This window comes from Rattus norvegicus, chromosome 2, assembly GCF_036323735.1.
Source record: "Rattus norvegicus strain BN/NHsdMcwi chromosome 2, GRCr8, whole genome shotgun sequence".
NCBI lineage: Eukaryota > Metazoa > Chordata > Mammalia > Rodentia > Muridae > Rattus > Rattus norvegicus.
In genome coordinates, this window is record NC_086020.1 from 83016611 (window position 1) to 83040581 (window position 23971).

The following is a 23971-nucleotide window of genomic DNA, read 5'->3' on the forward strand; positions in this document are numbered from 1 at the left end:
ACATTTTAATCTCTAGAAGAATTTTATGATCTACAGTATCTTAATAAGGTGTGCAACTCACTCCTTGTGCACCTTGTTAACTGTGCAAAGGCCATATTAAACTAAGTTTCTTTAAGGATAAACTTGTTACAATTAGAATGAAATGATTGTGTTCTGTTGATCAGTTGTTATTGGAGTTAATGATATGCTACCCACCCCAGTTTTGGTTAATGCCATTAGCATTAGGAGCCCTCTGGAGGGCCTTACTGCAACCCTTACAAAGCTGCCCCCAACTCAACCTCTCTTCCTGTGTCTGGGTGTTCTTGTGATACTCTGGGTGGAAATGAACCAGGATTGTGGCCCTAAAGGAATTCAGGAATGTATACATCAGATTTTCTGAGCATGCTGCCTAGAATTCTGTTGTGCGCTGAAGTTTGAGACCCAGTGAGTTGATTCAGAGGAAAGACATCCTTTCTAGACTATAGATTGAGAGAAGAGAAACCACCTTCCATTCCTTGTAAGAGAAATTGACTGTTACGTCAGCGAAGGGAGCTCTTTCCTTCAGCAACAGAGTCTGCGTAGAACAGTGCAGTGTGGGTAGAACTTACTCCACTCCGTTCTGTATGGCGTATGCAGGTGGAAAATGGACTCAGTCCAAACAATGCTGGGAATCCTGCCTATAGGAACTGTACAAATTGTTTCTCTCCAGGCCTCTGATTCATTAATCATTATCTCCTGTTGGTTCTCAGAAATAATTGTGGGTATTATTACTACTACTACTATTATTATTATTATTATTATTATTATTATTATTATTATTATTATTGAGCTTGAAATCTTCTCTCTGTAAAAACCAGCAATACATGTTTGTTGTTGAGAAAAATCTCATGCTGAGCTGGGCTTTGTGAATTTTTTGCCTAGGCTTAGCCACACATGGCTTACAGGAACCTTGTCTGTGTAGCTCATGGTCCCCTATGCCTTATTTTCTTCGTGACTTCCTGGATGGAATGGATGTTCTCCGACCCTGGCTTTTTTCATTGCCATGTTCAGTAGAATACAATAGATACACAAAGAGTGGAGGGCACTTGTCACGAAGGCCACACACTAATGGGGAAGCTGTAGATAACCTGGTGACCTTTACTGTTTAAATCTTCAAATGAAGACTTTAGATGGCTAATGCTGTATTGAAAAATATGGTATGACAAGACATGTCAACCCCATTTCAGATTATTAGTAGAAGTAAAGGAACTTGTCATTCAACTCAGAAGCTTTACATTGTGGATAGGAACTTAGTGAAAAATGATTAGAGCGTTGCCTTAGTTGACAAGTAAGCCTGGAATATTCTGCATAATACTTCTATTTTTTGTCTTTGGAATATATGTGGTAATATATATTGTTCGAAAAATGTAAGAGAAAGTAGCATGCTGTAATACAGGCTCAGTCAACAGACAGAGTAAGTAGGAGTAACATAGTGTGGGCTCAGTCAACAGGAGAAGTAGGTAAGGGGTGTTGTAAAACAGGCTCAGTCAACAGGTAGAAAAGCTAGGGAGTGTTGTACTACAGGCTCAGTCAACCGGAGAAGTAGGTAAGGGGTGTTGTAACACAGGCTCAGTCAACAGGTAGAAAAGCTAGAGAGTGTTGTACTACAGGCTCAGTCAACAGAAGAAGTAGGTGGGGGTGTTGTAATACAGACTCAGTCAATAGATAGAGTAGGTAAGGTTGCTGTAATGCAGGATCAGTAAACATACTTCCCAGTGCTATTTATCAGACAGTCAAATAGAAAAGTTGACCTTCCTAGGTATTTCTTGGGGATATCTTCAAAAGTCATTTGAAAACTAACATAGATTCAAGGACAAATATGCCTTCTAGCGGTTTGCTTTGATGTGTGAGCTCTGGAATCCACGTCCGAAGTGCTTAAACTAGACTGAAATATACCAGAGGTATGAAAAGGCAGTATGCAGACATCCTTCTAACTGTCTCTAGTGAGGAGACACCTACTTTTTGCACTTAAAATAATCCCATGAATGTGATGTAGCATACACATTCTGTGATTTTTTTTAAATCTTATTTTATAAATAGTACTAGTCAAGCAGGAGGCGAGACTACAAAACTTCAATGTTTGTCTAGGACCAGATGAACATATGCCTACCTACCACCACACACCATACATCACAGGCCGCAATCATAATTAATAGTGATGGATAGGTGGTCGTAGTTTTCCTGCATTAAAACATGACTGATTTTGTACATACACACACACACACACACACACACACACACACAGAGAGAGAGAGAGAGAGAGAGAGAGAGAGAGAAATTAGTGAAAGCTAGAAACCAGAAACCATGAATTGAGAGAGAAAGGAGGGGTACATGGAGGGTTCGGAGGCAGAGAAGGCAAGGAAGAAATGATGTAATTGTATTATAATCTGAAGAATAATGTTAAGAAAAAGAAATAACTTAGAAAATCAACAGTGAGGCAGTTTGAGGCTGAGGAGCTCCAGGCGCTTTGTGCTGCACAAGTTGATCAGCTCATGCATCCGCACTCCACACATAGCTTTAAATGGTTTTGAAGTGATAGTTCTATTCAGTCAGTGGGGAGAGGTGATATTTGCTACCATTGCTGAGCTCTCAGCTGTTACTGTATGTTACAGATAATGGGGGATGATTCCTGGTCATGGCTGCATAGATTAGCAGCAAGCCAGCTTCCTGTGTCCTCTCACTAAGGTGCGTGTGGCTGTGAAGATGTCTCACCCACAGGTGTTCTCTCCTCTGCAGGGTATGGTTGAGGTCTCGTGTCATTACAGTTTGTTCTGAGGAGAGAAGGGGAGTGGAGTTGGCAGCATATCAGTCCTGAGGGTGTGTGTTCCTTCATCTTCCACTGCCAATTGCAGAATGTGACCACCTTGGGGACTTCCAAAGAAAAGGTGCCTGTCAGCTCTGCATTTATCTGGTGACAACTGGTTTGCTGGCAGAGTCCCAGAGCTGCTCATGAAGTTATATAACATGAGACAGAAGCTACAGTGTGACCCTCTACCCTTTCTTTAAAAAAGCCAATAGGATTCCATCATGGTGGTGCACTCTGATGTCATAGTTATCGCCTCCCGAAGGTCTGGTGACTTTATCTCATCGTCATCACCCCCCTAAGGCCTCACCTCTAATACCCTTTACAGTGCCTCACAATGATAATTAAGTCTTAGGGACATACACTTAACCCATGTCCAGGCCACACCAGGTGCTGCTGTGACGCCACTGTGAGTGTGACTTGCTCCGTCCCACTCACACTGGTGCCATTGCAATTTGCGTTCATAGCCACACTTTCTACCCATTCTCATCATTGGCCTGCATTCGTTTTCAGCTGAAGGGGAGTTGAACACCCAGTGAAAAGAGACATCATTCATCATAAATTAACTGAAAAATATAAAACATGGTGTGCCTTTTGCAAAACCCAAGCTTCTCTTCCATGATTGTTGTAATATTAATTATTAGGTAGTAATTCAAAGCTCATAGTGAGCAAGCAAGCAAGTATATAGGCAGGCAGGCACGCAGGGAGGGAGGGAAGCAGGCAGGGAGGGAGGAAAGGAGGGAGGCAGGGAGGGAAGCAAGGAAGGGGGATGAATAATGGAATAAAGGAAGAGACGTAGGAAGGAGAAAGACCAAAGGAAAGACAGGTAGAGGGAGGGAGAGAGGGAGGAAAGGATGATGGACCTAGTGAAAGAGTTGGTAACTTACTTCTTGGAGCATACGTTGATGTGTTCGCAGCAGTCCAGGACCAGCGAACACTGACAAATTCATAGCCTGAGTTGGTACCAGGAAATATGGTTTCTGTTTACCAGAACTCCTTTTCCCGGTATGAGTTTAACGTTCTGTGATTCAAGTGTACAGTGTCAACTACAACAGTATAAACACTTTGTAGTTAAAATTGCTTTTGTTGCTGATTTCCTCATCCCTCAGCTGAGCCACTAACTGGCACTCTGAAAAACATATTTTAACAGCATAACCAACCGAAGACCTTGCTGTAGACAGGTTAGGTGACTGGATGAGTTAACCACTATATTTAGCGTCTTTGATTCAGATAAAAAAAAAATTCAAGATGTGCTTAAGGGTGAAAAGAAAAGTCAATTGTGGGAACTGTATGAGGAAATTAAAAAAGAAAAGAGGAAAAAAGAAAGAAGACAGATAGACAGACTGACAGATGGACAGACAGACAGACAAACAGAAATGTCCAGAAGTCTGTATTGTGGGGTGTCAGGAGAATTCCAGGGATGTTAGCCGCATGGAGTGGTACATGGTGCCACTTCACAGCCACATTCAGCCACTTAGGAGTTTGTGTTTCTTCCCCAAGCTTTCAAGAGTTCCCCACTGAGCTAAGACACACTTGCAGTTGGCCTGGAGAAAACACAGTGTGTTAGTTTCCATTGACTTCTGTGAAGACTTATCATGAGTACAGTAGTTTAAAACACCACATTATTATTTTATATTTTTTGACATGAGCAATCTTAAAATTCATGTCTAGGTTAAAGTCATGATGTTGGTGAGGCTGCACTGCCTCTGGAGTATGCAGGAGAAAGTTTCCTCACTTGAAGTTTTTGATATTTGTAGGGTTGTTAAGATCCCTTGACTCCTGGCCTCCTTAGTGTAGTCAGAGGTACTAGAGATTGGAGCAGTGATCTTTAGGAAGTCCACAGTGATGTGCTTCACATTGATGATAACCCTCCATTAGAAACGACTTGAAATGCACGCTCTGCTATAGAGATATATTAAACTTGAATTTCAAAGACACAGGGAGAGAGGCTGTATACAGAAATGAACACAAATTTTCAGTACACACATTCACATTCATATCATCAGTGTGTGACACTGAAAGGGGTGTTTTAATGATGTTTCTCCATGAAGTGAGGAAAAATTTAAAATATTGTTCAAGTAAGGCATCCCCTCCTTTCTTCATCTTTCAATTTAGAAACTCTTCTAACACTCTTTAGCCAAGTGTGATAAACAATTAAAATCTGAAAACTTGGGGAGAAAGGAATTTATTTCATCTTACAACCCTCAAGTCTTAACCCTTCCTGGGGAGAAGACAGGAGCTCGAGAAAGGAACCTGGAGGCAGGAACTGAACCAGAAGTCAGAAAGAAACGCTGCTCGGGTTACGCCCCAGGACCACTTTCCCAGGGTTAGCACTACCGAGAGTGGTCCAGGTCTTCCCGCATCAAAGATAATCAAGAAAACGAGCCACTGACTTGCCTAGAGGCCAGTCTTACGATGACTTTTTCTCAATTAAGGTAGATACTTTTTTCTATAGAACTCTAGCTTCTGTCAACAACAATAACAAAATAAACAAACGCAGGAGAGTGTTAGAGAGCATATGCTGTTCTTTCAGAGAACTTCACTTTAGTTTCCATCACTCACATTGGGAAGCTCCTAACTGCCTATAGCTCCAGGAAGATCCATCGCCTGTGGTCTCTATGGCACCGGGAGTTGTGTATACACACACACACACACACACACACACACACACACACACACACAGCATTTAATTACAAATAAAGATGTCTTTAATAAAAAAAAACCACTTACTAATAAAGGTAAGTTAGCCTTCTGCAAACCTTTGCTCACAGGCCGAGCCATAGGCAAATTGAACACAAACAAACCAAATAACTAGGTTACCTAGCAATAAAATGACTGAAAGGACTTTTAGTCAATTGCTCGTTTTCATAAGATTATTCAGATTTGTATTTCTGAGTGGAGAATGTATTGACTAAGAGTGACTGGCTTCTCCCATTTCCCTCTCTGTTTTCCTACACTGTTACTGGAGGTGAGAAGAAAGATAACCATTGCCTACATTAAGGACGTGTGCGATTCAGTTCAGGAATTATTTTTTTCTGGCAAACTGCGGTTTGGTTCAAACCCTTCCGTGAGCCAGAGTGAAGCAAAGGAGAGGAAGAAGTAGCTCCCCCTCCCCTGTGTTCATGCATGAGCCACGCCTCAAAAGCGGAGTTGGTTTACACAAGTTAGAGAGTTTTCTCATCTTGAAATTAGACAGTTATATAAATGCACAAAGCCACTGCAAAGTGCGAGTAAAAGCAACCAGACTGGAAATGTGCTTGCTTGCATTCCTTGTCGCTGGCCTCCCTGTGAGGACTGCAGTTACTGTCTAAGCTGTCTCTCATTGAGTTTTAAAATACTGCCTTTTGGGTCATCTAGCATACTAGATAAGCAAGTGTTTGAGATATCTATATCTATGTGTATGTCTACCTCTATCTATCTATCTATCTATCTATCTATCTATCTATCTATCTATCTATCTATCTATCTACCTACCTACCTATCATCTATCTATCTATCTATCTATCTATCTATCTATCTATCTATCTATCATCTATCTCTGTATTATCCATCTATCTATCTATCTGTGTGTGTGTGTGTGTGTGTGTGTGTGTGTGTGTGTGTGTGTGTGTGTGTAGCTTTCCTGATGCCAAGTGCTTTATTTTGGTACCTTTACAAGAGTATAAGATTAGAAGCAGCCCCTGGACACTACAGTTCATATCTAACAGCCAAAACTTAATGGTTTTGTTCTCTACTCCATTAAAGACTCTGGGAATGACCTTGAAAATATTACTTAATTCTTTTATGCCTCATTACGCTCCTACTTACATTGTCTCCACAATGAGTCCTTCCTCTCCCTAGGGCTCTTCAAGGACCACTCATGTGCTTCTGAACTCCTCGCTCTGCGCCAAGAAGAGATGTATAGAATGACTGCCATTATTTTAGGGGGCTGGAGAATTGACAGGGGAAAATTGGAATTTCACCTCATCAAACCAGTAAATACTTTTCACATTTAATACCACATTTCTTCTGATCCGAGATGATCCAAATGTGTTAGGAATCATGCACACAGGCAGCGACTAGGACTGGTTCCCATGATGCTTGCAAATGGCCAACTGACCACTAATTAAGGTCAGCCATGGACTCTATAACAAGGTCCTGTCTGACAAAGAAAACCTAATCAATGAAGTCATGTGTATATGCAGGTAACTTGTCTTTGGGACCGATTCCGTCCACCTCAGTTCATGTGCTTTTATTCTCTAGTTTTCTAATGACCGCAGAATGTAGTTTCTTTCTCTTTATTTTTACTAATGGAGTCCATTTTAATGTTAAACTGATGGCTTTCTTGCTGACCAATGTCACATTTTATCCAGTGTAAATTAGTCTGTGGAAATAACTGTCCGTAAGTCCTTTTGAAGGTGTATGACTATCTTGTGAGCTTTCACAGAAGCAGGACAGATTCAAATGTGATCAGAGGAAGCTGGACTAAAATGGAAGGCTGGCAACTTGGCTTCAGTGGTGGGCTTGTGTATGCTGATGTAAATTTAGATATATAAAATTCAATATTATGTTACTCATCTTCTCTAGGTATTCATGTAGTTAAATAATGACTTCACCATGAGTTTGATGTCTTGAAAATAAAACTTGCAAATAAATTTGTAATTGGTCTTCATCTTCCCACTTTATTCAACCTCTTGCTGTGTCACTGGGACATTAAAATTGTGCTTAGAGTTCAGAGAGCTGCTTCACGTTTCTCAAATAGCTAAATGAGAGACATCTTTTCTCAATTGTGCAAATTATATGTGTGGTGCGTAGAAATTAGATAATGATTTGCCAATAAGATGATGTGTAGATTGGTTATTCGAAATTGAAATTCAGTCACTTGTACAATTTAAATTTAGCATCGTTTTGAGAGTAATTACCACTCCATAAACTAAGCCTGTCTGTGTCGCCTCTTGTGGATGGCATGCACAACACACCCTCCCGAGGGGGCTGAAGCAGGGCTCCAGTGACACAAGAGAGCCTTTCAAAACTAGGCTCTATTTTCTCTGGAGGAATAACTGACGTCAGCAAATGTCAGTAGCCACTTGTTTGTTAATTAAGTTAATAAATGACTAGTCGATCCAGTAAGTAAATGGTTCTAGCAAAAAAAAAAATACACGCTCAGATTATGAAAAAAATCAACTAGAAAATTCACAAAGCAGACAGAATGGGTTTGAACAGAGTGAAGCTACCCGTTACTTGTTCTGTTTGTCACTCATTGCAGAGATGTTACTGTCACACTAGTTGGAAGACAGACAGACAGACAGACAGACAGACAGACCAATGCCTCTCCTAGTGAAGCTATAGAGACCAGTGTGCTAAGATGAGTTACTCCAGTTAGGGAATCATAAACTCCCTGCTGTATTCCTTTCGGCTCACCAACCTTGTGACAACCAGATTACGTTCTAGAATAGGAGTCCGTTCCTGTGCACACCGATGAGCATTATCGCCCAGGTTTGAAGTTTCTGTTTCTTTAAAGAGAGCAAGGAATCTAAAGCAAACATGGGGCCTGCTGACAGAAGAGTCTTTCCGTTTTTGTAATGTGTCGGTTGCCTTTAACATCGGCTCCTCTGTAATTAATTCCACAGTGCTTTAATAGTTTATCTTAAAGGGATTTTACCAAAGCAGGCATTTAACGACAAAATAATAAAACTCTCTTCTTGATAGAGTATTATATCCCGTGATTTACAAGTATTTAATTGAAAAATTATGAATTAAAGCTAAATGAGTGAATTTGGAGGCAGCATAGCTAGCTTCTGGTAACATGCTCCTTAGCCATTTACGTGAAGGGGTCTCAGGCTTCCTTGAAACAGACAGGTGACCACAGGTGCCCAGAGCTTTACAGAGCAAGGAGGATATGCTGGAGCTCATTAAGAGTGTTTTAAAACATAATTTCTTGTTGCCATGGTAGACACTCAAACACCTAAATACTAAGATCGCTGAAGAACTCCCCCGCTGGTTAGGTTTCTCACTTCCAAACGAGTATCTGAAGGTTATGTGTGGTCGGTGTGTGCACATTTTCTCTAAGAGAAGGAACTTACCTTTTGCATCCAGCAGCCCTGGCCCATTCTGGACCTGGATTGCTCCTGAGTAATGAGCTGTCTTTGTCATTGGTGCTCAACAGTAAAGGGTATCACAGTAAAGGAGTTAGTGCACAATCTAGAGACAGGGAACGACAGGGTTTGGACAACAGAACTCTTCCCTCCACTTACTGCAGGTGTCACCTCTCCAGTTCCCAGTTTTGCCCTCTGGAAAGGGTCTGGTGGGGGTAAGGGGGTGATAACAGAAAAGCCTCAGCTTGCTTGTTAGTGAGTTAGTGTTTTTGAAGAGCTCAACCTGGTGCTCACTAAGTACTCTTACTGGTTTCCAGAAAAGCGTTTGTTTAACTTAAAACCTTGATCATTGAAGCTGGAGAGAAGGCTCAGTGGTTAAGTGCATCAGCTGTTATTCCAAAGGACCAGAGTTCGAGGCTTAGTGTTACTAGCCACCCGGAATCCCAGTTTCAGATCTGATGCCCTCTTCTGCCAGGTGTGCACGTGATGCACAAATATAGGTGTAGGAAATTCACTCATACACACAAACTTTCTAAAAATGATGAAATATAAAAACTTTGAGCATGTAGTCATTTCTTTTACCTCATTTGTAGACCCATCTATGGGCACATAATATTCTTTAGGATAAGAGCTAAGGCTAATGTTGACACAAATGCTCATTTTCAATTGCTCTCTTCTAAGAAACACAAAAATTCATTGATATGGGACCCTTCTAGAGACAAACAGAAAGGATGTATTGTTAAATGTTTTGTACATTTTTAGCCAAAATCTGTAATATCAACAATGTATATTTTTATTTTTAGGTTTCTAAAAAATATATATGGAGTCATAGGCATGCCAGACTGGCCTTGAACTTGCTATAGCTGAATATGAAATCGAACCCCCAATCCTCCTGCCTCCACCTCCCAAGTACTGAAATTATAGGTGTGCACAAGCTCAACTGGTTTAGCCAGTACTGAAAATTGAACTCAAAGATTCATGCAAACAGTCTAAGGTGTTTATGTAATGGAGAATTTTAAATTCATAGATAAACAGGGAGTTAAAATGTATCTGTTAATTTTGACATCTGATTTCCTTCAGATCCTTGAACAATTATATAATAAACAAATTTTGATCTCAAGAAATTTCTGTGTCTTGATAGCACATGCAGGCTAATGAGGGTTTTGCACTGGAAAGAATGCAAACCTGTTCTTTCACTCTTTTAGAAGTAATGCTGTTACAGATTAAAACCTTATTTACCTGTCATCTCTTTAGAGATGTGGAAAGTTTATCAACAAGATAGAGGTAGGAAAAAAAGTAGCTAACTAATTAAAACTACTGGACCTCACACCTCAAGAAAAACAATTTGACGGTTTTGTTTCATAAAGAAAGATAATGTTTTCCACCTACAAAGCAATTGTTTCGCCTTAGCAGTAATACAGCATTTTTCTAAGTATTGTACTTCTTTGCTTTAAGTTTATTTAAACATTTTAAAACACTTGTAATAGAATAAATTTATGGTAACTACATGTCACAATACTTGACATTTTATTCAATATTGCAATCCCCTGAGGAATGCAAAAGAATACAAAGGAGGAGAAATAAGGAAGTAGACAATGGAAACCCTAGGGCAGAGGGAGATTTCCCAAAGGTAGAATCACTCATTATACACTGCTGGAAAAAAGATTTTAATTATCACATTGTCAGAAACATCAAAGATGACTCGTCAATATTTGCCAAAGTGCATGAAAATTGCCATTTAGTTTTCTGATGCAGATGGACCTTTGCTAGACAAATTCTAAGGGGACGATGACATTATTTATCTCTGCCAAACATGTTCATGTTCTCATACCAAATAAATTTCCTAGGCATCTATTCTAAAATGATACATATATATGTGGGACAGAATAAAAACAAGTGGCCCCAATTCAAATTCCTTATCTGAAGAAAACTGCAAGAACAAGGAGAGAAACACATCTCACTAGCAAAGGCACCCACAGGATGAGAGTCACAGGATGAATGGCACTGTGTCTACTGTTAAATGATAAATGTTTAGTTTTTTGCACCTCAGAAATAGTTTCATGCTGTTATCACAGGTTTGTGGTGTACACTTGGAAATCTTCCCTAAATAATTTACATTCTTTTTATGGATGTTTTCATGAATTTGGGTGTAATGATGTTGATGCATAAAGGCTGGCTTGACTTCAAAAGTTATGAGTGTTGGAGTGAACCATGTTGGTTAGCTGCAAACTCACCAGCAAGATGCATGATATATGGCTTTTGTGTTTAACTTTGATTATTTAAAAGTATATATTAAAGGAGTTCAAATATGTATTAAAAGAGTTCTGGTTTAACTGCCAGTTATGATGAGGTGAATACCTATGTGGCCTGAATTTTGTCTCATAACAATTTTGGAAGTGTATCCTTGTTTTATTTAGAAACATTATCATCTCTCTAAATGTATCATTTATATTTAATGTAATACACTACATGTGTTTATCATTCATCTACAGGTAATTATTGATTATATCTAATATGTGAGATAGCTTAAGTGATATTTAATAGTGATTATTTTAAATCTTAGAATTGATTTCTTAATAATTTCTAATTCCTAGTCAAGAACTTCATAGCTTTCAAAATATAACAATGAGAACACCTTTGAAACTGATCATCTTTGAACAGATATAATTCTCTGTTCTGCCAATTACCGTGGGGCATGTAAGTGTATTTCCCAGTGGTATGGTAATTAAACCTGATCACATTCAGTTCCTTTGTCTGTCACAAATTGCAGTCACTGTTTTCCAAGCCTAAAGGAACAGAGAATAAAGTAAAAAGAAGAACAAAATTTGTCTTCAAAAGAAATTTATATTCCCATGCCTTTTCCACTGAGGAAATTTTGTAAGTGTGCCTCATCAGGACTTCTGGATTGGTGTGACAGTCAGTATAGGCTCAGAATGGTGGAATAACAAACAGCCTGAAACCCCTGGGTGTTCCCTAGGCAATGCTTATTTGCGATCCCAGACAGTGTTTCTAATGGAGTTGAATAAAACCTTGACTGGTTATCCAATACCAAGCGGTCATCCCTGAAAACACATACACATGAGCAACACTAGATGGACTTAGGACGTTGTGTTTATTATTTTTGTATATATAATGTTTATGATATATCTGTTTATTTCTCTCTCTCTTGTTCTTTGTTCATGTGCGTGTGTGTGTGTGTGTGTGTGTGTGTGTGTGTGTGTGTGTGTGTGTGCCCGCTCCCATGGTTATAGTCATTGTAGGCTTTGTACTTGACGGTGGCATAGGAGATGTTGGAGAAATGAGAAGGAAGAGGGAAAAGATGAAATTTTAATCCAAAATTAATTTAAAATAAAAACAAAGCAACAAAAGAGCTAATGGCCATTGTTAGAGGAATCAGTTATATCTGCTTGTCTGTACTTCTTCATGTAGATGTTTGAGCTTTTCTCTCAACATCGCAGCTTGTTACAAGAGCAAACAATAGACACAGAAATCACAATAATTTTTATAATTCAGTGTCACAATCACACAACACCCTTACTCCCAGGGAAAGTGAATTAAACTCTACTCCCTGGCGACAACCATACCAAAGAATTTATCAACATATTTTAAGGTCATTACATTTTCCCAAATAACATAAAAGAATGTTCTGAACACATTTGAAAGATATATGGAAATGAAAAGCAAATTTTTATCACTGTCTTAGTTAGGGTTTTACTGCTGTGGATAGACACCATAACCAAGGCAACTCTTATAAGGACAACATTTAATTGGGGGCTGGTTTAGAGATTCAGTCCATTATCATCAAGGCTGTAGCATGGTAGTGTCCAGGCAGGCATGGTTCAGGAGGAGGTGAGCATTCTACAGGCTACAACTCCTAATAGTGCCACTTCCTGGGCCAAGCATATTCAAACCACCACAATCACTAATAGATAAATATAGATTTATAGCATGTAGCTTTAATGACACTTCATCTTTAAAGACCCAACAATGCTCCAAGTTGTAAAGATTAATCAGGGACTTAGGTGTTGGTTCCTAACATATTGGACATGGACACTGACTAGAGCACACAGAACAGCACTGAGCGTCAGGAGTTACCTTCCTTTCTTGAAACTCTTCATAATCCCAAACCCTTAAATTTTACAGTCAATTTTGAGGTCCCAGCTAACTTTAATCCCTTGAAGGAAACAGAGAATTGAAATAAAGGACCAAAAGGGAACACCGTTCTTGAAAAGCAGTGCCTACATGGACAGTGTAAAGATGTCTCTATGAGTAAGTAGGAACCTAGAATAGTGTGATATGATATGATTGCAGTTGGTCATTACATTGTGATTTGATGTTTGTTATTTATGTCATTAAATAAAATGATGCAATTTTGATCTTGATCATCAATCTCTGGACCAAGAACACTTAAACACCACTTTCAAGGATACTTTGTTTTATGCTAATTAGATGACTCTTGCTGGGACCCTGGATAGCTTCAGGATGCCAGTTGACTATCAGAGGAAACAGCTGTTTGATTTTAGTAATAGAAATGTAAGCCCCACCTTAACTTCCACAGCAAGAGGACAAATAGCATTCAATATCTGATTGGTAAAGTAAGTTAATATATTATGGATTTGTAATGGATCTTCATAAAGACTCCAGCTGAGGAGGGTTTCAGCGTCTCTGGGTTGAGAAACGCAGTGCCTAGCAAGTCCTATGCCCCACTCCATATGATAGACTCCACACAGAACCCTAGTGAACCTGGTCCTGCGAACTTCTTCACCTGATCATCTGTCTATCTTTTAGACTGTGCCTCATAATAAATAGTAATAAAATAGAGGAAATTGAAGAATGGAGCCAATGACTAAGAGTCTTTCTTTTTTTATCTTTTGAGAAGAAGGGAATTTGTAAATACATTCTGTAACTGATGCTTGATGATAGTAATGATATTTGCAAATTGAAAAATTGGAAAATGGAGTAAATAGACTTCAAAAATAGGATTAATGACTGATTACTACCTTTCTGCAACATTCAACTGTTTTTCAATTTAAAATTCTTTATTAATTACAGAGCATGATCCTTAAACATATAAAATATAGTATTTAATGGCTATGTATTTGTTCTCATGCAAAAATAAGAATGTTTCCTTATTTTGCAACTTTCATGAGAGAAACAAAATATGGATGGTACCATATACTTGAAGAGCTGGAGACCACTTACTGGGCTAACTAGATTAAAATAACTAGTCATTACTTAATTAATTAATTATTAGAAGGACATGAAGATGGGAGGGAGATGTAATGGGGAGAGCCTGAGAGGATTTTGTAGAGGAGCAAAGAGTATAAATTATTACGATTCATTAAAGTTTTTTATAACTTTCCAAAGAATGAAGATTTTCTATACAGTTACGGTTTGAAGGCAACACTTAAACCAAAGCTTACTTCATTTTTTCTTGAAATTTTATGATGTAGTAAGTAGATCTATAACTTAAGATTTAGGCATTTTATATATATATTTTTTTCAGCCATTGTGTTTCCAGCTTTGCTTTATCTTTGAAGACATAGAGGAATATTTTTTGAAAAAAATATTCTAAGCCAATTGTTGCAACAAAAGTTGTTTAAGATTAGTAGAAACCCTGTGCTCTGTTGCTGGCAATGATCCTGTTAGAATGTTTGGATATGCTGTTTGACAATGAATATTTACTCACAGTATGAATTCTGACCTTGGAATCTCACTGATACACGCAGGGGGTGTGGAGGGGAGATCACGTGCCTCCCAGCGTCCGGAGAAATCATGAGGTATCCCATGTATATTTGTGATTGGTGTGAAGGGCAAATTGCTCCAAATTTGGTGGACACTTTCAAGTGCTTCACAGTAAGAACATGTTGCTGGACAGTGCAGGGCCAGCATTGGGGTCTTTCCTTTTAATGAATAGTGACCGTCAGAATTGGTAATTCACACCAATTAAATTTTTGAGGACTGGCTGCTTTGCATTGTGGAACTTGATTTTGAAACCAAGAATTTTATCATGCAAATCCACATAACAATAGAATGGAGATCTATGTGTTTGTTTAACATATGGTTAAAGAGCTAATGCATCTTGCAGAGATCCCAGTATTAGATGGGCTTTCAGATTCCAAGAGTAGAGAAGGGAACTCTCAACATTCTTAGACAGTGCCAATCTGCTCTGGACACCCATTGTGTGATATCACTGTGGGGAGCCCCTTTTCTTTCAGGTTTCAGCTAAGGTCAGTCATGACCTGAGATTCTTCATTTATGAGGTTCATGAGATCCTCCTATCATAGTCAGAGGGAGTCAAACATTAACGTTGCCTGTGCCCGCTTTCTGTTTGTCCCATTGTTACTGTGGTGAGATTGTAACCTTAGAATCCATGCTTTGCCTTCCTTGTTCCAAAGAGAGGTGTCTGTCCAGCTTGGTAAGCCTTGGTTGGCTTGGAAAATGTGACTGCATTGTCTTGGGTAGTGAGTGTGGCCATGGGTTCCAGAGGCAGATGACTGATATTCACTTAGTGTGGACATGAAATGGTTTATTATCATCATTATTTTCACTCAGACATTTCTGTTGCAAATGGAGGCACAGCCAGCTGTATGGTTGGCAAAAATATGTATCTCTTGAGTACTTTAATAGCCTGTGTATTGCCCAAACTCATTAATTTGTCAACTTCACAAACCTGGAAAAATGTATAGAACACTTGTATAACAATCAGTGTTTTAGGAATAGAATTTCTTAACATTTTTTAATGAGGCTAATAAGTTTTCACTCTATTTTTATTTTGACATATTCAATAAGCAGTATCATGTCAGCACTTTATAGGGCATGATTTTAGGCACTGGGGTCATAAATGTGATTGGGATACAGTTTTTGAGCTTAAAGAATCCATGACCTGATTAGGTGACAAAAAGATGTAAGTTTACAGTGTTTTTGTAAGTCTAAATGTATCATTGATGTAGTGGCAATTTTAGTTACAAATGACACAAAAATCTATTCAAACAGTGGAAAGAAGAAAGGGGGCATAGTCATATCTAGTATTGTCCTAATTAACACCAAATGATCTTAATAAAAATCCAGGAAAGGTAAGATTGTTAGATCTCACAGTGATGAATGCTGTGCTGGAGAAGAGCTCACACACGTCAAGGTAACAGTGAGGAGGAAGTGATTCCTCTTGTCTGGAGTTGTCCAGAAGGGTTGTAGAAAGGAAAAAAAAATATGGATAAAATGAGCAAAAAGTAAGCAATAGTCTCTGTGATGATTAATACATGCTGGGGAAGGCTTTGTAGGGGAAATTAAGTGTGATAAGTGTGCTGTGAAGAAGAGCTTGTGGGTGAAAATGTCTGATGACCCGAGTTTCATCCGCAGGATGCCTATGGTGGAAGATGCCCAATGCCTGGAAGGTTTCCTCTGAACACATACTTTCTATGCTATGCATGTGCCTATTATTCATATACATATCACACACACACACACCACTAAAGTAAAATAAAATAAATAATAAAAAGGATGTGCATAGAAATATGAAAATCTTGTATCTATGCCAAGAAGAGAGGTGTGTGTGTGTGTGTGTGTGTGTGTGTGTGTGTGTGTGTGTGTGTGTTGGGGAGGGCTGTTGTTGCTAGTCTGAATAATCATAGTTCAGGCCAGGACCACTGCCTGCCATAGCCACAATTTAAACGTTATACCAGTGTTTTCCTGACTAGGTTACTTCCATCAATTTAGAAGGGACAGTGTTTTAAATGCCATTTATTTATTTAGGGCGGGTAGAGGAGAGGCGTGGGCATCACTGTGCTCACGTAGATGTCAGAGGCAGTCTGCAAGAGTTTTCTCCCTCCCACTATGTGGGTCTCAGGTTTGGGTAGGCTCTGGGGCTTAGCATCAGACATACTTACCTGAGCTAACTTATTGGTATCACTCTTAGCATTTTCAGTGAAGTTGAAGGAAACTGAATAGAGAAAGTAACCAATCACATTACATTCTTATTTATGTTTGATGGGATTTTTTTTTTAAAAGTTGAAACAGTGTTATGTGTTATTGGGTGACCATTTAAAACATACCATCTGTATCAAATAAATGGAAGGCTCCATTTCATTCGTGGAGTTCAAGGAATCAAAGACATCAGCCTATATTGACCAGATGTTTGGCAGAGGCAGTTGACTCTCTTGATAAAGATTGTGACTAGAGGAGGCAGTGCTGCAGGCAGACGGATGTCTCAAGGTGCTTTTCATTACTCTTCTGCTAAGAGATAAGAAAATGTGCTGAGCTTGGTGTCTGTGGGTTTTCAGGGAACGAGGGATGACAGAAAATGACCTGCATGGATGTTGGGGTTCTGCTCACCATTAACTTCCAGGCCATCATTTGCAGATCCAGCCTCAGATGAGTTTGGCTTTGCCAAAGTCTAGTGTAGACAAAGTTGGGGTGACACAAAGCAGAAGGTTGTACTGCTCACGAGGGGCTGTGTGAAGGTTCTAGGTTTCAGTCTCCGTGGGCTGCGCACTGGAACCCTACATTGTATACAGCGCCTTCTGCCTCTTGGCAGTGATATTTCCCCGGATGTGACAAATGGAGAGTTGTCTAACATTACAAGTTCACAACCATTATCAAATTCAAGGTTGTCACTATATTTTCTTTTTTTTTAGAAAAGGGTCCCTTAAGCCTGACTCCTGCTTCTGATTTCCCTCCCTCTTAGTGTACTGAGAGTCGTCTTGATACCCCCCAAGTCAGAGCCATTGGGCTCCTTTTGCCTGAGCCTCTCGTCTTACCTCATGGATCTATTCTGGTCCTTCTGTGTCATACTCCACCTTCTGCTCCAAGTCATTCAACCTTCTGCCTCCTTTTGACTTTTCCCTGAGCATCACGATTGCGTGCCAGAAGACGCTGTCAGCTCTTACTGTGAACTTTCCCTCTTGTTGACTTTGCTCTAACTCCAGTGTTAGACTTGCCATCTCTGGATGTAGGCTCAGCCCACACAGATTTGGGATATACAGCTGCTCACTGGTTTCCTCCAAGAATCACCCTTTGAAAAATATTTTTGGATACACTGTTGAGAGATTCCTTTGGGCAATGTGGAAGTAAATGACCCCATTCTTAGAAAGAAAAGCGTGGGAAGAGAGGGACTCTTTCTTTCTTACAGTCCTTGCTGTAAGATTGTGGCTGGGCAGCTGCCATTTGCTGTAGCCTCCTCAGGCACTGCCCTTTGACCTGCAGATGGAGTGCATCTCCCTAAGAATAATAATACCACAGATCTTAAGCCTATGGGGATGCTCAGTTTAGCTCCTATTCCACAGTTCTAATGTCCCTGAGCACATAGGACAATATCTTCTTTGTTTATCAGATGGCGGGACTCAGTGCTCAACCCAACAGGTCCCCATGCTGCTGTCACATGCCCCATTGCAGCTGTGCTTCTGACCTCCTGGTGAGTCTCACTTCAAGTTCTTAAGTGGAAGTGCCCATTTCTCCACCTCCTGGCTTTGCCTTCTGTGGCTCTTGCTGCTCTGTGTTCCGAACATAGTCCAATGCCGATGCTTGCCATCCCTGAATAGTATGCTGTGGGGAATTTTTTTCAGATTCTGTTTTCCTGTATCAGGTCCCAGGCCTGCTTGATTGACAGTTGTACCTCGGTAGTCAAACACCCAGGATTCCCAACTGTAGGGAGTCAACCGAGGCAAAAGCCTTCAACTAGTCTGAGGATTTCTGAAAATCTTTCCTAAGTCAAAATAAATCACTCAAGTGCTGAACAGAGAAGTGCTCCCAATGAAAAGCCCATTTCGCTTATGTTACATGCTCTGGTAAGCAGCCGTTATTGATTTTACTCTAATAGTTAATACATTAACTCAACAGATATTAACTGGCTGTTATAGATCAACTACTGAGCTAGGTGTGGTAAATTGAATATAGCTCAGGACAGATCACACTCCCATCCTAATTACTCTGCTTTGACAGTGATTAACTATGATCTCGTTTGTATTATAACAAGCAGGTATCTTAAACTTCTCTTTTAAAAGACAGAAGGAAGGATAGATTTGTTTTATGGGTTCAGAGCACATCTGACAGAGGACAGGGCTTTGGTAATGACATGCTATTTACACATTTAGTATTCAACTTTAGTGTCCATAGTGATTACACAAATGAGTCCAACATTGGTGTCCTGGTGCTAGTCTGTACTGGCTGTGGACTTCGAAGCTTACTTTCCAGAGAAATAGCACTGCTCATCTTTCAAGTCTTTGAAGTATGGCAAGCGGGTAAAAAGTATAAAATCAAATGCTGAAACATATTGGATTTTGAAACGTTAAGCCGCTCGTTTTCATACATATTTAAATGGCAATACTTGAAGTACTTCATTATTTAGTATTAATTCCGTATGAATGATGGTATACTGTGAAAGTGCTGAGTGGCGAAAGTTAAGCAAACACTGTGCTATGACAGTTTGTTTGTGTCTTGGAGCATACTGGTGGGACCAGACGGCATGGTCGGGAGGGGGATGATCTACAAATGGCAACACAGGATATTCTGGCATTGAGTAAGGAAGAGTCCAGGGGAGTAATACAGCTTTTATAGAGTTGAAGTCACGTGTCGAAGGTAGAGCAAAGAGTGTCAGAAGACATACGGACATCCTTACCAATTCTGAAGTAGAAGGTAAATTATACTTAGGTGGATCACAGTAGAATATGGCAAACATGCAGACATGATACACAGTGGTCAGAAACTGCCTCTTCTTCATCTCATGACTCAAAAGAAAATCTTATTTCTGGCTGAGCATTCAGTTGCCCAGGTCATGACAGCAAACAAACACCATGGAAAGTGGATGTGTGTTTGAAGGTTTCATGCAAGGTCAACTTACATTATATGTTGTATCCTGGGTGTTTCCCAAAGGTTCAAGTGTGAACAGTTTGCTCTCCATGGTGACACATTGGGAAGGGGTGGGACTTTTAGGAAGTGGTGCCTCATGGATATCAGTGGGTTGTCGATGGAAACTGTAGAACATGGTCTCTTCTTCTACTTCTTGCTCCCTACCTCCTGAGCTAAGAGCTTAGCTCTGCCTTGCTTTGACAGTGACCTGAGGTCTAAAGGCAGCAGTCCACTTAGTCTTTTAGTCAAAGTTCCAGAATTGTGGTCTAAATAATATTTTTGTATAAGTTACATATCTCAGGTGTTTTGCTGTGCATCTGGAGGCCTTTGTAACATTAAAATGGGCAGAAGGGTCTTCAGTTGAAGATTTGTAGGCAGGGTCCTCCCTTCCAAAGTCTGTCGTGCCCACAATCCATACATCTTGGCAGAGCCATTGCTAAGAATAAACCTCTAAGCTCACCTAGACTTGTCTCCCTCACTTCCTGCAAACCTTTCCTTCAGGTTATACCCAAAATATGACAACTCCACCCAAATTCTCTTGTTCAGGGTCTTAGCTGAATATTGGATGATGGAATGTTTATCAGAGCCATTTATACAACCCTATGTGTGACATTAACAATATCTTTTGTTCTCCAATATAATAGTTTCAGGGCAAAGTGGCTATTGAACACTTGAAATACAAATAATATGACATTCATTCCCATACTTTTTACCTCTAGGAATTTTTGTATTAAAAATGCCATTAGTTTCCAATGAGACAAATATTACACATAAGCATTAGATAAGTCATTTCTGAAGTATATGTTTACCAGACAGGAAGTACTCATTGCACAATTAAACTATACAATACTTTTTATGGCTTCAAGAAACTATTTAGAAGATGTTGCTGAATAACAAAACCTCTACCTTAGTTCTCTACTTAAATATACAATGTATTGTATGAAAATGAGGTTGTCATGTCCTCATTCAAGTAAATATATTTCTGTCTTTGGGACGGTACTGAAGGTTAATTTCCTTCCTTCATTTCTCTCTGTGTCTCTGTGTCTCTGTGTCTGTGTCTGTGTCTGTGTCTCTCTCTCTCTCCTTTCTTTTAAGATTTTGTTTCTCTATGTTCTTCAGGTTTCTTGGGATTAGCCCATTTTGAATGTGTACTGTTAGCAGATTAATTCCAATTAAGACTACAGTGCTTGGCCATATTACTGAAGGAGAAATGGAGCCTTTATACTCAGGCTGAGGCAGTTGTGGGCTTGTTATGCTGGTCTTTTCCACAGTTTCCTTTGTTTCTTCACTGTACATCACAAGCTAAGATGTTTAGGAGCATGTGAATAGTCTTTCCTTCTCGGACATAGTAGTGACCAATGTTAAGTTAAAACTGGTTGCAAACATTACACTGCAGAAGTTACTGTGCATCCCTTGCATTCAGGCATGGAACTTGCCTATGGTTATAGCTGAGACTTTCTACATGGTAGAGTAAACCCTGAATACTTCACTTTGCTTCTTGCTCATGTGCCAGTAGAATGAGAGGAAAGGGGACTGGATAAACAGCACTAAGTATCTCTTATGCTATTTGAATCAAATGTGGAAGGATAAACCGTAACTCTTATGATCGGTCACTGTCATACTTTTAAGAAATACACAATAAAACTTAATAACAGACTGGCATTTCTGAGGCATTACAGGTCATGGGAAAAAGACTTATCTCAAAAGGCTCAAAAGTGGGAAAGGCAAGACAGGAGGCTTGAGTTCTGGACTCATTGACACTGCTTACTAACTTGGAGAACTTAGAGAAATGTTTCTCAGCCTGTGAATTCTTCCCTTTGTGGTCTAATTACTGTTACACAGGGGTTGCATATAAGAAACCCTGCATATCAGATATCTACATTATGGTTCACAGCAGTAGTAAAATAGCAGTTGTGAAGTAGCAAAAAATAATAATAATAATTTCATGGTTGGGGTCACCATAACACAGGGAACTATATTAAAGGATCATAGCATTAGGATGATTGGGAACCCCTGTCTTCGACAATTTTTGTTGTCAGAAAAGCCACTGATGATAATACTAGCCTGTTCACTTTAATTAACATGGGTCAGATGAAAGTTTAGAGAAGATAAAATTTATATTTATGATTTAAAGTATGCAAGGGTCCTTCTTTCTCATAGTTGGGTGCTTCTGTATAACCCTGTGCATGGGCACTGGTAGTCAAGTGTCAAGATCAGAGATGGGCCTCCCAGAGCCCCGATGTGACTTCAACTCAGACGTGACACTTTCTTTCTTATTCCTCTGTGACCCTCCCTTCTTCCTGTCTGAAATACCTCAGTTCAAGGCCATAGGTCTACTTTATTTGGGTGCATTTGTTGACCTAAATTTCTACATCCTGCATAATCATGGGACTTGATCACAAAAGAGACCACATAGGGAAATTATGTAAATCCATAGATATGTTTCAAGTGATCTCCTCAACACCCTACCACATTCATTTAGGGATCACCTACCCTGTTGGTTTCTGGCCTTCCCAGTAGATGTCTTGAATATGTCAGCGATGGCTGCATAGCCCCTAGTCAAGATTTGTGCTGACCGTTATTGGGTATTTAAGTTGTCTTACTCACGTTTCCCTAAATGCTCTCATATCTTCTGTTAATAACAGAGTTATTTTCTAATGCTAACCTGATCTCCTAGGTGATATTAGACATAACTTACTTTAACAAATAAAAATCTCCAGTAGTTGGTTGGTTGAAAAGTGCAGTGAGGAGTTTGAATGACACATTTCTAGTATATATTTTGGGTAAAATAGTGCATTAGTGGACTTTCTTGGGTTTTCATATCCCAGTATTATTAAACAAGTGTAACTCATCACATAGAATAAGAACATCTATGGAAATTCTATTTCAGTAACAAAGCTAGGGTGCTAGGAATGGGATAATGGAAAGTACTTGTGAATACATGAACTATATTAGTTCCAGAGGTACATGTTAGTACAGTTGTGTGGTTATGGTAATAACTTTTAATCACCCTATTATTAGAATGTTATGAACAAACATTGTCTTAGTTTTCCAGTGGTTTCTGTGTTGTCGATGATTGCTTGAAGAGAAATGTACCTGACAGAGCAGTCTTTTTCTTAATCCATTCAGGCTGCCAGTGATGGTGTGCTGTCCTACTGTGTCAAAGACCCTAGGTTCAATCCTTAGTACTACTAAAATACATATGTGCATACATTCATACATAAATTCATCACCACTGCCACCACCACCACTGCTACCATCATCAGCATCATCATTATCATCATCATTAGTTCTCATAGTTACAGAGAGTCAAGCAGTTCAAGGTCAAGGCATGACAAGCGTAGTGTCTGGTAAGGACCTGTATCCTGGTTCATAGATGATTCTTTTTACTATGTTTTTATTTGGTGGGAGGAGGAGAGGTCCCATCTGATCTTCCTTATCATGACAACAACAGGCTCATGAACATTTTCACCCAATAGCTTAATCATTTGCCAAAGGCCTCCCCATCTAATGCCACTGCCTACAGGGCTAACATCTGAACTTGTCTGAGTTTCATAATGGAATGAAAATAACTTTGGGTAGTCTTTTATTTTAAGCCTGAATCTGTGCGTCCATTTTGCATTGGTGCTAATGTGAGATGAGTTTCTGTTTTCTTTCATAAAGCTGGACAAAATCCTAGCTTTAAAGAGTTTTTTTTTGTTGCTGTTGTTGTTGTTGTTCTGTTCTCTGCCAAGGTCTAAACTTCATAACTATTGGTCAGATGGACCAGCTCTTCTCTGTATTTCACAGTACCAGCCAAGCATCTTTGGGGTATCATTTTAGTTACTGGTAATAATTGGTCATTCACAGTGTGATGTTTTTCCCTTACAGGGGTGTGTGTAATAGATTTTTCTTCTGAATCGAAAATATACCAATAGAAAACAGTAATGCATTTGTGTAAGAAAGATGTCAACTGAAGTTATACAGATTCTTGGACTCAGCGTTTTTTATCCCTCTTTTCGTCCTTCTAATCTTGCTCCTACCTCATCATGATTTATTGTCCGATAGAGATGTGCCTGTGCTAGCTCAGAGTTGTCTGGGGGTGATACAGAGTGACATGTTGTTTTACTTCATTGTTACAGAATTCTATCACACTTGTCTAGACAGCTCCTAACTGCCATTCTTTCAACTGTACCCCTCATTGCTATGTCTGTTTACAGTCATGTCTGGCTGGTCTGAGCTTGCCTTTTTGTGT

The 23971-nt window shown here is 39.5% G+C and overlaps 1 protein-coding gene across 2 annotated transcripts in view; it reads left to right on the forward strand.

Annotated features, from left to right (window-relative positions):
- Ctnnd2 (catenin delta 2) overlaps positions 1–23971 on the forward strand; it is an 847941-nt gene that overhangs the window by 137142 nt on the left and 686828 nt on the right. The gene's annotated exons all lie outside the window — the stretch shown is intronic.